This window comes from Caloenas nicobarica, chromosome 3, assembly GCF_036013445.1.
Source record: "Caloenas nicobarica isolate bCalNic1 chromosome 3, bCalNic1.hap1, whole genome shotgun sequence".
NCBI lineage: Eukaryota > Metazoa > Chordata > Aves > Columbiformes > Columbidae > Caloenas > Caloenas nicobarica.
This window is the reverse complement of record NC_088247.1, coordinates 31,209,549-31,224,698: the sequence shown is the minus strand read 5'-3', so window position 1 is coordinate 31,224,698 and position 15,150 is coordinate 31,209,549. Positions and strand designations below refer to the sequence as shown.

The 15,150-nt window shown below is 38.3% G+C and overlaps 1 protein-coding gene across 1 annotated transcript in view; it reads right to left on the bottom strand.

Moving 5' to 3' along the window:
* Positions 1 to 15,150, bottom strand: part of COL19A1 (collagen type XIX alpha 1 chain) — a 186,104-nt gene that overhangs the window by 157,769 nt on the left and 13,185 nt on the right. The gene's annotated exons all lie outside the window — the stretch shown is intronic.

Here is a 15,150-nt window from a genome sequence, read left to right as displayed (position 1 = left end):
AATCAACTCTTTTCTTTTGAAGCTTCTGCATTTCAAATTATTTCTTTCCTAAGACAGAGGCGAGACAAATGAAAACCACAGACGCAAACACTACACAACACATGAGTAGTGAAAGTGTTAACATTGTTTTCTGAAAACGTTCAGGATTGCCCAACCAGCCACATTGCAAAAGGCATTCCCTGGATCAGCGTGGAGGAAACCTGAGGGCTCTATGCTGCAGAAAAATTTCCTCTGTTTGTCTTCTCATCATCACGCGAAGTAAATAGTTTAGTCCTAAAAAACTACAAATGGCATTACAATTACACAGCAATGTGCCATAAAAGCAAAAAACCCCTGCAACAACAAAAACAACAACAAAGGAAGAAGGATTAAAAAAAATGAAGAAAGAGGAAAGCACCAGCTGACAGGAGAATATCCCCACAACTCTCCCAGAAATCAGTGCACTTCAGTTAACTTAGGATCTCCGGAAAAACGCCTTCTGTGTAGAGAAGCCTGCTCTAAATCCTGCCAAAGATCTACTTTATGGACTAACACCTATTGAAGTCCCTTCTGTGGGAATCACACTTCTTTGGCTTATTTCCCGCAGCTGATTCCTGTTTTATCTGAGGACCAAATTGGCTGCTCTCCCACATTGTTAGGGGACCCATATGCTCTGTTGTACAGCTACAGACGTTTCAGTGTCAAAAGGCAAGGCAAAAGTGAATAGGCTTTGCAGCACTTAGTTCTAGATTTCATACTGCTTTGTATTTTAATTATAGCATAAAGAATATGTTTATGATTTACAAAGAAAATACCTTCATTGGACATCAGTAATCTGTGAGTGTGTGTCTGCAAAGCAGTAAATGATCTGGACATGGGATCAGCCCTATGGTTTACAGCACTCCAGGCAAGCTAAGGACGTGGCATCTCAGGTTTACAGCTGTAACCTAGATAGGACATCTGGCTGTGGGAGCATCTGATTAGCTCTCCAGAGTCAATTAACTTTCCCAGCAAGTTCCATATTGGGAGACACGGGGGAGTTTATATTAATGGGTAAAGGGCAGACAACTGTGGAAGGGAAATATCAGAAGTCTCCATCAAATGAAAGAAGGGGAAACCACGATTGGTATGATAAGTCTGCAAAACAAACAGAAGACATTGCTGGACATGGTAGGCATTCTAGCAAATATGGAGCACATTTTTCTTTCTCTGTTTTTTTTTTTTTTTTCTTATAACTCTCATTGCTTATTCCTGTAAGCCTCCCTGACACTTCAAGAGCTATCCAAATGAATGACAGTATCAGCCTTCTAAAAGTTCAAGTGTTTCTTTCAGAATTTTCTCAAAAAAAATTGATTGTGAGTGCACATGGTATAAAATTATCTTCCTTAACTGGTTAATCAAAGTATTTGGGAAACAGGACAAGAGTTAAGGTACAGGCCAGCATTCCAAAAAGAGCAAGAGTTCACTCTAACTTCTCTTACCTCTGAACTGAGAGAGAAAACTGTATTGGGAGAAATGAGAAAAGCAGATAAGGTCAAGTTAATTCATAAGGCCATGACACTAATTTCAGTGAAGTCAACTAAAGAGGTAAGATTTAAATAGAATTGGACCAATAATAAATTTAGTTAGACTCACAAAATAATTTAGGTAGGAAGGCACTTCTGGAGGCCAATGGATCAAACCCCCTGCTAGAAGCAGGGCCGACCTGAAAATTACATCAAGTTACTCTTAAATCCTGTCCAGCTGAGTTTTTGAAGTCTCCATGAATGAAGATTATTCCACAGCCCTCTGGGAAACTTGTTCCAGTGTTTGACCAACAAATGACACGAAGTCAGTATACAACTACTGTATACCAAAGACATCACAGAAGCAATGTCTTTATTCTGGTAAGAGTTCTCATTGTGTAAATATATAAACATTGCTTGGTGACCAAAAAGTCATTAACAGATGCTTTAAAGCGTGCACTTAACACTCAGCCCTTCCAGACAGATGGTGAAGGCAACAAGGAAAAAAATGAAGGGACAAAATGCTCAGAAAACCAGCATATGGTCTACTACTATCCACAATTTTCCCTATGCCCTTGCTCCCTGAATGGCTTCCAGTGAACATAACAGAACAAAAGGAATGCATCTAGTGTTAAAGTTACTTAGGTATGGATGATAAGTAAGATACTATAGAAAAATGTAATCATTACTACCATGGTACCTTCCAGTCTGTAAAGCTTAGTTAAAAGCTCCTCAGGAATATGCAAAGTATGTATGTGTTTTAAACAACAAATATCTGACAGGGGAGTAGGGTGAAGGGAATGGGGAAAGCCGGAACAAAAATGTGAATGTAGAATCTCGTATCGGGACATGAGAAAAGCCAAAACAAAATTTTCCAGAATACTGAATTGAAATTCAGATGTTCTTTGAATGTTTAATATACTGCTTCCCCTGGTTGCACCTACCAATATATAAAACCTAATGAAAAAACTAAGGAGATGTCATGTGCAGGTAAAAACAGTAAAGAAGCAGCGTGTTAATGAAAAATACAAAGGCAAGTTGTTCCATATACCAACGGCTCAACAAGTACTTCCTCACTGAGTATTTACCCTTTCCATGTGGCATAGGGAAAGAACAATACAAAAAGGAGAGAGAATAAATATGAAGGAAACCTGTAACAAGCTCACCTCAAGGTCTACAGATGTAAAGCACAAATATAGAGGACATTAACTTAGGGTAGTACCTCATGGTGTCTAAGCCAAAAGTAGTACGAGAGATGACAGTCTTAAGAAAGCCCTAGCATTACAGAAATATGAGTAGCAATTAATAAGTGTTCACATTCATCTATAAAGACGACAAGAAAGAACCTACAAGTTAAACCAGATATGTGAATGTCAGAGTATCCTTGGCATCTGGTCTCTGAACCAGGGGATGCTGAGGTTTTTTGTACAAAAGTGTCTGAACCCAAATATATAATAAGAGCAAAAACATGAATCTGAGATTTTCCTCTCCCAGAAAATTTCCTTAACAGTGGGACAACAGTCAAGTTCACCCATTGCTGTTGAGCTTCCTTAGCTTAGGACAATCCAAACCAGATATCCTTCCTGGGTGACTGCTCTAACCTTTAAGGCTATTTAAAAGGTCCTCTCTCCCTCTTCTACACTAAAGTGCTCATAACTGCTGTGGTTTGTGTTAAATTCAACGTTGTCCAAGTTTATCGTGTGTGATCTAAGCACAGTCAATGGCTTAGGCACCTCTGGGGACACAGGCAGAGTTCAGGCATCTCTACACACATCTTTGAGTCACAATGAAACCTGGGTGGGAGTTACATGCCTGGCTGCTTAAGCCATGGTACTTCTGAGCTTCCCTGGAACTTGTGCCCAGATGCTGTGGGAAACCTGTTGTCCAAAATGATTCATTTTAGGTGCCACCAGGGGTTAGGTGGTGCTTGAGAACAGGCAACTTAAATCATTCTTCGAGACTTAGGCGCCCAAAGTCTGACTACATTATATTTTAGGTGGAATTCAGACAGTTTGATTTTCTCCCTCTGTCCATATTGTCGATAGTATATAATAAGAAATGAAAGTTGATGAATGGAGCGCTGTGTTCTCAAAGAGAAACACACCCTTGGTGGAAACTGCTGAAAACAATAGCAGGAATTGAAGCACATGAACTGAATACACAGACTTGAATTTGCACCACGCCAGACTGCTGGGTTGAGGCGTACTGTAAATTACAGAGGCCCCAGCTGGCAGACTGAGGAGACCAAAGACAACAAGTAGGAAAATCCCCAACAATCCAAGGTTTTACATCATACCTGTATATGTTACAAATCCAGCCATTCAGGTATCTCTTAATGTTCTACAGGTTGAAGCACCAGGCAGATGCATCAAGAAAGTTAATAAATACACGCTGACAATCCTGCAACAACTATGTGCCCCTCTATCAAAGCATAAGTATACCCAGAGTTGCAAAGGCTTTTCTTGCATTCTGCTCTTTTTTTGCTGGATTAAATGTAGCCATAATTTCTCCTAAAAATAGGTGCTGTGGCCCAAGCACAGCTCAGACTGTACATTATGAGGTTACTAAGAGAGCAGTTACAGGAATTTTGCATGAACTTTACAACTGTATTTCTGCATACCTTCCACTGTTGGTATGTTGATCAAGTATAGGCTGATTTTTGACAAAATATTTGCTCATTCACTTGTTTCCTCTAAAGTTCTGAAAAATTCTGAAATGCAGATACCACCTGGTTCTGCTAGTGCTACCATGCTAAAAGAAGTAATTATGAATGAATTAACTGTGTATTCACTGTGCTATAAACAGTTTTAGTTCTATCTTTGTAAAGCAGCATTGAGTTACCCATATCAAATTTAGTAAGGCAATCCTTTATTTACCTTTTGTTTTTATTTTTAAAAAAAGCACTAATGGAAAAGCAGCATCTATTTTTAAATCTTATGAACTCTAATTGTTCCATATCGAATGAGAATACACTACAGTGTATGATAAACTTCCGTATTTACAAGTATCAATGAAGTCTCCAGCTTGCTGAATATCTTCCAAGAAGAGAAAGATGAGCCAGCTTACATTTCCTGAGAGTGAAGTGAGAGATGTTTAGAGTTTATGGCAAGACATATCTTTTCCAGCTGACATATACCATTACCTGGTATATGTCACTTGTAACATGACAACGTTACAATAATTTGGTGACCAGAACTCAAGGAGTAGGTTTAAACAACTTTCCTATGGTGGGTAATGATTTATTTAGTACTATGTTGGTGGAGACACTGAAATCTTAACCTTTCCATGTTTACTAAGGGATTTAGACTAAGAACTGTTATGAATAAAAAAGTAAAGCTCAGGTGACCGAATTAAAAAAAAAATACATCTCCCCATTATTCTCAGTATTTCTACACCAAATTACTATATTATTGATTTTTGCCTAACTTTACTGGTATAATGGGAGAAGGGGAAATAACTAGGACAATTTACCAATCTCTGCCTAGAAAGGGTATTTTAAATTCTTTTCAAATAAAAGTTAAGAACAGCTGTTTGTAAGCCAGAATAAGAAATAATTTCCTTCCCATCCATCTTCCTCAAATCACATTAAGATGCACTATACAGTTTCATGTTACATTAGGCCTCAAGTTGTTTTCATACAACACATTATATGATGCAACTCAAAGGAAACTATTTAGACAGCTTAAGAGTTATTAATTACCAAGGGAGAGCTCAACCCACTCAGAAAATGTACTGCTGAAAGCAAAGCTGCAAATTATTTTAACCCAGAACAGGGATCTACCTAATATTTAATATACTTCAGCACACCTCTGCTTTCATTTACTGAACAGATATAGATTAGCTGCCTCTTTTAACATACAGGTTTAGAATTTTTTTCTTTTTTGTGAAAGTCAATGTTATTGCTATAAAAATTTTAAAGGGCATTTTAAAAATATTGATTTGAAAGAGAAACAGAAATATCAAAATGGATATGCCCACTCAGGATATTTTTCTGCTAGGGTTTCCAACAGTATTCTGTATTCTTATTTACAGGAATTATTGGTGAATTCCCATCCCTAATGAATTCAAAGGCCAGTCTTCCATTGATTTGAAAGAGGTCAAGCTAATGAAATTACATCTGCTTTCAAGTCTGGAAAATTTCTGTGCATTTCAACTTTTCTGAAAAAAAAAAAAATCAGCAGCAATAAGAACAACAGACTTAAAAGAAGTAATATATAATAATGGAAACTGGGCATGCAACTATTTTTCTTCTCATTTTCCTAAGCAGAATTCTACAGCCTAACAAAGTTCTGAGAAAATTCAGGTCAACATGTAGGCTTTGGGAGTCTTTATCTTGTGGAAGATAACATTCAGCACTTCTGATACAGTTATACACTGCCCTGATCAACTTGGATATTTGTTTTATGAACCAAATAGGTCTCAAAGCAATCAGTAAATTTTCCTTGTTCCTGGAAAATAAAAAGAACCCTAGCAAAGCCTGAATGTTGCACAGTAAATTAAGCTGCTCTAATCAGTACTAAGCATCTTTCCATGCAGAGGCATACAGTGACAAAGAACAACAGCCACAGCACCAGTGAACACTGTGAAGGAAGATGAGTAAGGGAAGGGGAGAAAGCCAGAACCTGACTAATTCAGCAAGCTAAAATTTTACTTAAATTAACTCATACTCCAAAGGATCCTCCCACACCTGCACCAGTATAGACCCAATAAAACAGAACACAACAGAGTGGATCCAGACAACAGATACACCACAGTAGCCTGCCTTTTTATGTACAAAGCAAGTAAAGGAAATGTACAGGGTACTAAAAAGATTTAGGTTGCTTTTGCAGTGTACAGGCATCGACATGTTCCTCCAGACACTTTTGAGCTCAACATCTAATGCATGGTTACCTGTGATTCAGAAAGACTGAAGTCAATCTGTGTGATTCACTCAGGTCTTACACTAGATACAGGTCTTGCATTCAGACTGTTTCTTTTCCTTAGGAGATGACCAAAGAACAAGCAAACACACTGCTCTCACTGTCTGAGAGATGGGGAACACAGATGAGAAGAACATGGAACTCTAGTTCTTTCACAAAGGGAAAAAAGACATTGCAGCTGCTGTCTCCTAATCATGCAACTGCATGATACTTTCTAGTGTCCCTCTGCCCTATGCTGCTCAAACCAGGTTGTTAGCATCACTTACTTAGTTACTGAGAAACACGCAGAGCGTTTCTAACATTGCTGCCAGAAAATGACCCAATCCAATCTCTGTTGTCCCAGTCTGTTTTTTTGACCTGATTCTTCTCATACACGTTTTCAGTAGTTGCAGCAGCCAGGTAACATCTCTGTAGCAGATATTGATGTGTCAGTAATTGATACCTTCAGTTCCACTACTCCTCCTCACATGGATGTTACAATAAGTTGCATTCAGTCTACTTGTTTTAGAGTCTCGTGAATATAGTGATGTTTCTCATAACAAGTGCCCTTTCATTGAGCATTTCTCCACATTCTATGGATGCTAAATCTGCTCATGTATCAAAGTTAAATAATGTCAGTTAGGAAGAGCTCCTCCCAGTACCCGCATCAAGCTCCCTATCATAGCTACACTGAAAATATAAAAATAACTCAAAAGAAAACGGTAACTTTTGAAGTCTCATCATTCCTTGTCAGGAATCATGCTTCTCCTAGATGTACACCTCATCCTCCTTTCCTTTCTGTAGCTAAATGTAGAACATAACACACACGAGCCCTCCCACCCCCATTTTTCTAACAGGTTTCTACTCCTGGAATTCACTCTAGGGAATGAAACCTCCCTGCACGCATGCAAATTTGGTCTTATTGTCCACCATGAACGTCCCAGAAATCTTCAGTGCTTTCCTTATTCAAAACCACACTAGTAAATAGACTGTCTCTATAAGGAAACTAACCAGGGTCTGACACATTTCTGATAAGCAATCCACAAAAAAGGACAAAACTTTCTCTTTGAGCATTAATGGCAGAATATGGAGAAGTCTGATAATCCGTCTGTTTCTTCCGTGGCTTGTGACTGTCTCCTAAAACATGGTCTTTGTTTAAAATTTAAAGCTAGGATGTGCCTAAAAGAATGTCAGAGATTTAAGTTTTCTTCAAGTCATTCAAGAATTATATCCAGATTTTTGGCATTTTTACATAATCTCTCAAGGCCATTTTCTGTGCTAAGTGTCCTAAAATTCAATTGTGGTTCTCTTTCTTTCAAGTGTGGCCACCATCAGTAGAAGAGGATGTGAACTTAGGCACTTTTAAAGGAACTTTACATACTTCTTTTAACATCGACACCTGTCTTTATTTAGACACTTTATGAGCAGCTCCAAAACTCATGTGGTCCTTCTAGTTTGCTCTCAGAAATGGAACAAAGACAACAGGTCTAGTTATTGGAGTCTCTGAAGTCAATGAGATACTAAATTCTTATGCTAAATTGATTATTTACAATGGAATGGAGTTATTCAGCTGATCAAGAAACCCTCTGAAGATGTTAGAGAAAAAAATAATTATTGTAACCTCTGAAAGTCAACTGGCAAGGAAATTTGCACTCATTTTTACATGCTTCCTACCCTGAAGCAAGATCTATGGTGCAGTGTTGATGATTTGTAGATCTCAGTGGTTGCTCTTGTCTGGAAAAGCAAAGAAAATTCAGCCTACTATAGAGGATTTATTGATTGGAGGCCATGATCATTTCAGTCTGAAGATAGACAATGGACATCATACTTTGGAAAGGAGGGAGGAAATGAGGAATGATGTTTCCTATTTCTTGGCCTATATAGCCACATAATCTTCTCCAGAGGAGGAAGAAATCTAAGCATCTGTCTCTCCTTGGAGGTTTTCACAGCCAATTTACCAGCACTGTACAGACATTTGTACAGGTATCTAGTGGCAGTAGCTGATGCCAGAAACAGAACGGTCTTTTTAGTTTGGTACACAGGAGCTGCACGCCGAGAGATTCGCACCGTCTGCCTTCTCACGCTGGTCTTGTGAGAGCTACTTTGTGTATTTCTGCAGGACACTGCGCTACCCAACCTAACATGTTGTTTCCTCAGAGCCCTCAATTTCTTCCTGTTTAGTCTCACCCCATCCCAAATTTTTAGTAGCTTTTTGCAATGAAGCAATGGAACATGCAGTGGCAAAGTTAACTGTCGACTGTACTTGAAATAGGGTCCCCCCCTTCCTTCCCTGGTTTGTTCTGCAAGGTCCTAGACAACCCTGGCTGACACTAAAAGGCAAAGCATTTCTCAGTCCAGCATCCCTCTTCTGAAAACACTGCGCGCTCACAGTGAACACAACAGCGTGGCTGGCAGCAGTGAAGGAGAGCTACAAGAACTGCTGTACGGAGTGCAGCTGAACCAAACCGAGTGAGGCTTTTTTCCTAATCGCCTCGAATAATTGCTTGGATAACTGGTCTCCTCCTCTTCAGCATGCAGGACTGCCTACAGATAAATTACCTCTAAGCTAAAATCACAAGAAATGCTTGAGAAAAAACGCACAGGCAACACTGAAAGTACTACAGCGTACTGACAGTGTTATAGATGGATATATCCACACATCTTGCTTCCAGCTGATCTCCCCAAAAAAAAGAAGGCATAAGAGGTGAAGATTAAATTACCAACAGAAGAGCCCAGAGTAGGAAAGAAGATTAATGATACCAGATACCAGGGTCTGACCTGAAATAAGTAGCTCTGCCAGCTGCAAGAGTGAAGCTACAGAGAGCGAACGTGTTTTTGCTTTAACACCCCCTACACACAGCATGACTGGTCTATGACTATTTAAGCCTGGTGTTCTGCTTACAATTTGAAGGATAATTAGATAAATAATGTGCTTTTTTACAGTTTGTAAAACCTGTTAACATTCATAGATTCTAAGTGAATGAATATGGAAAATAAAAGCTTAAAAAATTGTTTGCATCACATAGAAAGCGTTATTAGCATTTCCAGAAACTGGAAATTATCACTTTTTTGAGAAAGAAAAGAAGAGTACATACAGCTTAGCCTGCATCTCTCAAGCTAAAAAACATCAACATTGCATTGCTATCTGCTGAGTCATAGCTATGTTTAATAGGACGGGCCAAGGACCTGTGACCTGTTCCTATCAGATGTAGCTGGGAAATGGCCAGGTATTCCCTTTAAAGGGCTAGGAGAGAAACCAAAAAAAGCTTGTAAAGTGAGACGGGGTCTTGCACTAGGTGAACGACAGATGTGTTGAAAGGAGGCTTCAAGCTTTGGATAAGTCAATGAACATTTTACTTAGATTTTTCCTAAGCTTCACATCAAAAGAATCCACCAAACCCAACTTGAAAGAACCATGGATATTACCAGGAGTCCTTCTCAGGCTGGGCAAAGGGGCCAGATGCCTTATATACAAACAAGGAAGTTTGGTATGCTGGGAATTCACAAACTTTTCTCAGAACAGCAAAGCCTTCACAGTACAAAAACTTTGCATTAAAACAATGCATGCTTATTCATTAACTATAACTTAGTTTGAGGTTGGATCATCTCAGTAACTTCTATGTGAAAGTAACAGAACTAGAATAAACAATGATCTTATTTTTCAATGGTTAGGCTGAGATTGAAATCTTCACTGCTGATGAAAATTCTAGGAACATTGTATTACCTACTACAAACCTCAGGCTAGTAGATGAAGCGTGGAAGAGTTATGACAGAAAAGAAAATATCACTAATATTTTGTATTGTATAAAATTGTAAAATTTAAGCATGCAATAAGATATAAGCAATATTTTGGATGTTTTAAAAAGGAAATACTTTGTTCCCTCACCTCTTTATGAAAAAACTAGCATTTTGATGAATTTGCTCTTACCCTGTAAATTACTTGGTTGACAATGGAATTAAGTACCCAATATTGTAAGAATCTATACTCTTACAGAAGAAAATCCATTATCAGTATAGTCTATAATAGAATCCCAGAGTGGCTGACTTTGGGAAGGACCTCTGGTCCAACTCTCCCTGCTCAGGCAGGGTCACCTAGAGACAGTTGGAGAGGAGCACACATTTACCTGTGTATGAGAACAAAATCTATCCAACATGAGCTGTTTAAAGAGATGACATTTAATTGCTATGACAAAACTTAGAATGCTGTAAAAAAATGTAATCTTAAGCATAGTATGAAGTGGTATTAGTAGAGCTAACTGGTCTTTAAGGAGAGCAACGAGGGAAGGTTGTGTTATAACTTTTCAATCTTTCAAGAACTCCAGTCAGTTAATGAGTCATGACTTTTCCTTTCCATGAAATCATATCAGCTATCTTGAAGCACAAATTGTTTTTTTAGTGCTCCTAACACTTTCACAACAAAACAAATTTAAGCTTATGTAATTTCCTGGTAGCAAAGCATTTCTTTCTCCACATACTAACAGTGATAAAATCATTTATCACTTCCTAAATAGAAATAGTTTCAAAGTCTATGCTCCTTTTTGAGTAAACACAGATGTCTGACTGTATTTCTTGCATCTAGCATTTTCAGACATTCAAGTTATCATATAGTTTCATTACTGAACTACCACTACTCACTACTATGTATCTTCTATGTTTGGTCCTGTTGTGGTACATTTTTTTCTAGTGCCTCTGTCCATACGATTATTCTTATGAGTTACTGTCTTTATCACATATTGTCCACAGTTCAAATAGGAATGAAACATCCTATGCGAAACATTCTCAGTGACCTAATTTCACAGGGGATATTTTTTTTTTAAAAAGACAACCTATTGCACTAGAAGACTCCTCTCCCAAAACACCTTGTTTCCAAATAACACCTTTACCTATAAAGTGAGTGAGCGTTATCTACTGATCCTGTACAAGTCAGATGCTAGATGTCAATCCTGAGTGACAGCAATAATTTCATGCTGCAAATACATGTGCTGTACTTTAAAGTAGGCACATCCAGCATGGAGCATCTCAATTGCAAGAGTTGGACCTGGAAGTGCACTTCTCCCCTGTTATGGTATGTGCTCCTGGTGAATACCACTCTCTTTTTAGGTTTAGTTTCACAGATTAATTTAAATTGGCAGTCATCTAGCATTCTGAACTGCTCATTTAGGGACAGATCCAGTAAGATAAAAAACAAGGTGAGTGGAGTCACAGCACCTTGATGGTGCTACCTGTGTGGTTACCTCTCAGGAGAGGTCCAAAATAAACCTCACGCTCCTTAGCCATAAAATAGTCATTGCTATTGTATGGGATATGCATTCAACAGTATTTGAGTCATCAATGCTGCTCACCGTAGATTATGAACATACATGTTTCTTACTAAACTCTCAGCAGAGTTCATAAAGAAAAATGAGTAAAAGAGATAAATCCAAGTTTTTCAAGTACTTTAACATTAACGTTGCTATCATGGATCTAGCAATAAGCAGCAACCTAGTCTCAAAAATAAAAGATACATGCATTTTCATATACCAATTAAAAGCCAAATGCCATATTAGGAACTATCAACAAGTTATTCAAATCCTGCATTCTCATGCTCAATCCCAGAATATTTTTAGGATTTTTTTTTTAAACGAATTCTGAGATTCTGCAACTCGTCACATTGACTAAATAAAAAACCCCCTATGATACCTTGCACATAGTTCTGCTACTACACCAATATCTGTACATAAGGACTTTGTTTCTATAGATTGCAGACTGTTCTTCATCTTGAAGTTTATTAAATCATTCCAAGTTTTGAAATGAGTTTGTGACATGACAAATATTCACTTGAGACAAGGATGCAATCAGCAAACTCTGTACACTTATGACTGAAATCAAGTTGATACACAGACCTCCAAGTGAAAAATCCAGGGCATGCAAAATTAAATAAGTATTTTTAAAAATTCGGCAATTTATCTCCATAAATAAAAAATGTTTCATAGCACGATGATGGAAACTGCAAAGAGCTAACCACAGAGACATGCTAGAGGCCAAAAATCTTTCACAACCAACTGAAAATAAATGAAAATCAGTGTAATGAAAAAAGCACTAGGCAGTTTCACTGTGAGAGAGCCTGTGAACTATTTTTAGACAGAAAAACTAAAAACTCAGATGCAAGGTGGGGGAAGGGAATGATATTTCTATGACATCTTTAAACAAAAAAGCCCCATTGTAGACCCAGATGTATCAGCACAAACTTCTTTTTGTAGGTGTAACTTCGGTTAAGAGGAGGAATGCCTGGCAGCATAGCTAAGGCAAACTACATTTCACAAAGCGTTAAATCACAAAGGCCAGAAAAAGAAAAAAAAAAAAAAAATCTGATTTACTACAGTTAGGTTTTTTCCAGTCTGCTGATAAATGACTTCTGAAGCACATGGCACCACTGCTTCAGCTGGAGAAATTATATGCATTTTACAAAGACACTTGAATCCTCTCAACCCAATCAGCAAATCTGATAAATGATCTTCCAATCTCTAATTTTATACTACAACATATGGAGGCTACAGTCTACCCTCAGCTGCATGTATTATATCCAGTACATTTCATTAAATTCTGTGTAGTTGCATATAGCATTGCTGTATATATCCATATTTACTCTGGATTTCTAAGACACTTCAACTGTATTAATTTTGTAGCAGTATTTTTGTTCTTAAACTATTCTGACTAGTGTTCTCACCAAACGCAGGTCTTGTTACAGACTTGGATCTGCAGCCTCATTCTCAATTTACAGTAGTATCTTGTACTCACTTTTGGGAACTTTCTTCTTCAAAAAGGATGGCCGAGAAAAAACAGGATAACATTACAAAGACCTCAAAAGTCAGCATGTTTGGCAGGGAGTAAGAGACGTGTAAACTTGTGAAAGCTCCCCACAGTCCAGCACCACTCCAGGCTCCCTTCTGTTACCGTACCAGCAAACCGAACAACCTGGGGCAAAATCTGTGCCCCACGTTTTGAACAAGGCCCACAGGAGTGCGTCCAGGTAAATCGCTTGTGCTGAACCTAGAAATCTAATAACAAAATAACTTTGTCTAGCAATCGTGGTATCTATGGCAGTATCTGTTTTAAGTTTTACTATCTTATCCAATAAGAAAAATGAAAAACAGTTTTGGCATCCATGTCGGATGAAAATAAAAAATAATTCTATATAGGAGCATATCACAAAAGTGAAATTGCTTAGCTACTGTAGATGCCATTGTTTTAATCACAACGACAGAAGTGTTTTCCACAGGGCAGGTTAAACCATTAAACTGAAGGTGCAATTTCTCGGTTTGCTTAAGCTGCTGGCAGGCTGCTCTCTGCCCGTTCTTGCTCCTTCCCTGCTGGGATTGCTGGGGATCACACGGCCTTGCGGATCAGCCACAGGGATCAGCCACCGGCCTGGCTGACCAGAGAGGCTGATGGTGACGCAGAGGAAGGGAGATGAGGCTGAGAGCTGGAGAGGAGTGCTGTGAAGGTGAACTCCTAGTTTTATTTTCTTCCAAACAATAATCTTGTCTGGACAGATTTCTCCTTTAAAACACTGGCAGAAGGAAAAAATAACACTAACCTGAACTTAAATACACGTTTTTCAAATTAAGGAAACCTTTTCAAGTAAGGAAAGAAGATTGTCTTTACTATTTGTTCACCCAGCGCTTGTGATTTGCTTATTACCTGCCTTAAGTTTCATCCTGAACCCATTAGGGGTTCCACATAAACACTGCTGCTACATATCTCTCAAAAGTTCCTGCCCTTTTACCGGCAAGCGCTTTACGGCAAGAACAGCATTGCTGGGGAAAAAAAGGAAAAGAAACAGTCTGCTTCATCCAACATAGTCTTACCAATTCAACTGGTATGACACTGTCACATTAAGCACTCTGCTGTCTGAGGAACACGCCAGAGATCAAAAAGTTCAGATTTGCTACAGTCAGTGGCATAATGAAAACATTTTTTATCTGCTCTCTGTTCCCTCACAGTCAGCCTTAATGTAAGTACTATACACTTTTATATACTTCTCCTCTGCCACCTATCTGTTGTTACTTTTGCTTTCCCAATTCTTTCCATATAGTAAATCACATGATAAATTATATGATGATTCAAGACCAATATAGCAATTAAAAAAATAATTAATGTCTGAATTTTAAATTTTATAAAAAGATTGGGGCATATTTCTTGCAGGATTTGCACTAAACTCAGGCTCCCACACTCAGGAAGCAAACTGCAGAGACAAGGCCCTTTTCTTGAAAATACCCTGCAACCAAAATACCAGACATTTCAGTCTTAGCACTGTTGGCTCCAACAGCTCAAGTGACCTCAAATAAATATTCAATGTACGAAGGGAGAGGTGGTTTCTTACATAACCATCTAATATTTTAATGGACTAAAGGCTAGCAGGACTTTGTGTGAGCACAGATAAAAGCTGGTCAGCACAACTGTAACCACTGCCCCCAAACAGGGGTGCCACCTCACTGCCATTTTCAGTAGATGTTTTAAAAGTTTTCAAATAAATCTTTTGGAAGCTGTTGACTTTCACATCTATCCATTCTATACTTTATTTAAGAAATATGTATACTACTTCTTAATATAGATCTACTGAATCTGGCTCTGCTGCCCAAATCACATGCCATGTACAAAACGAATCAAAAATCATGCCCATGTGGACATTCACTGACAGGTGAAATCATATGCAAGGAACTCAGTATTTATGATTTTAGTGAAGAAAGAAGTCTCAGCAGATAGAGAAAATATGGCAAAATAAACAG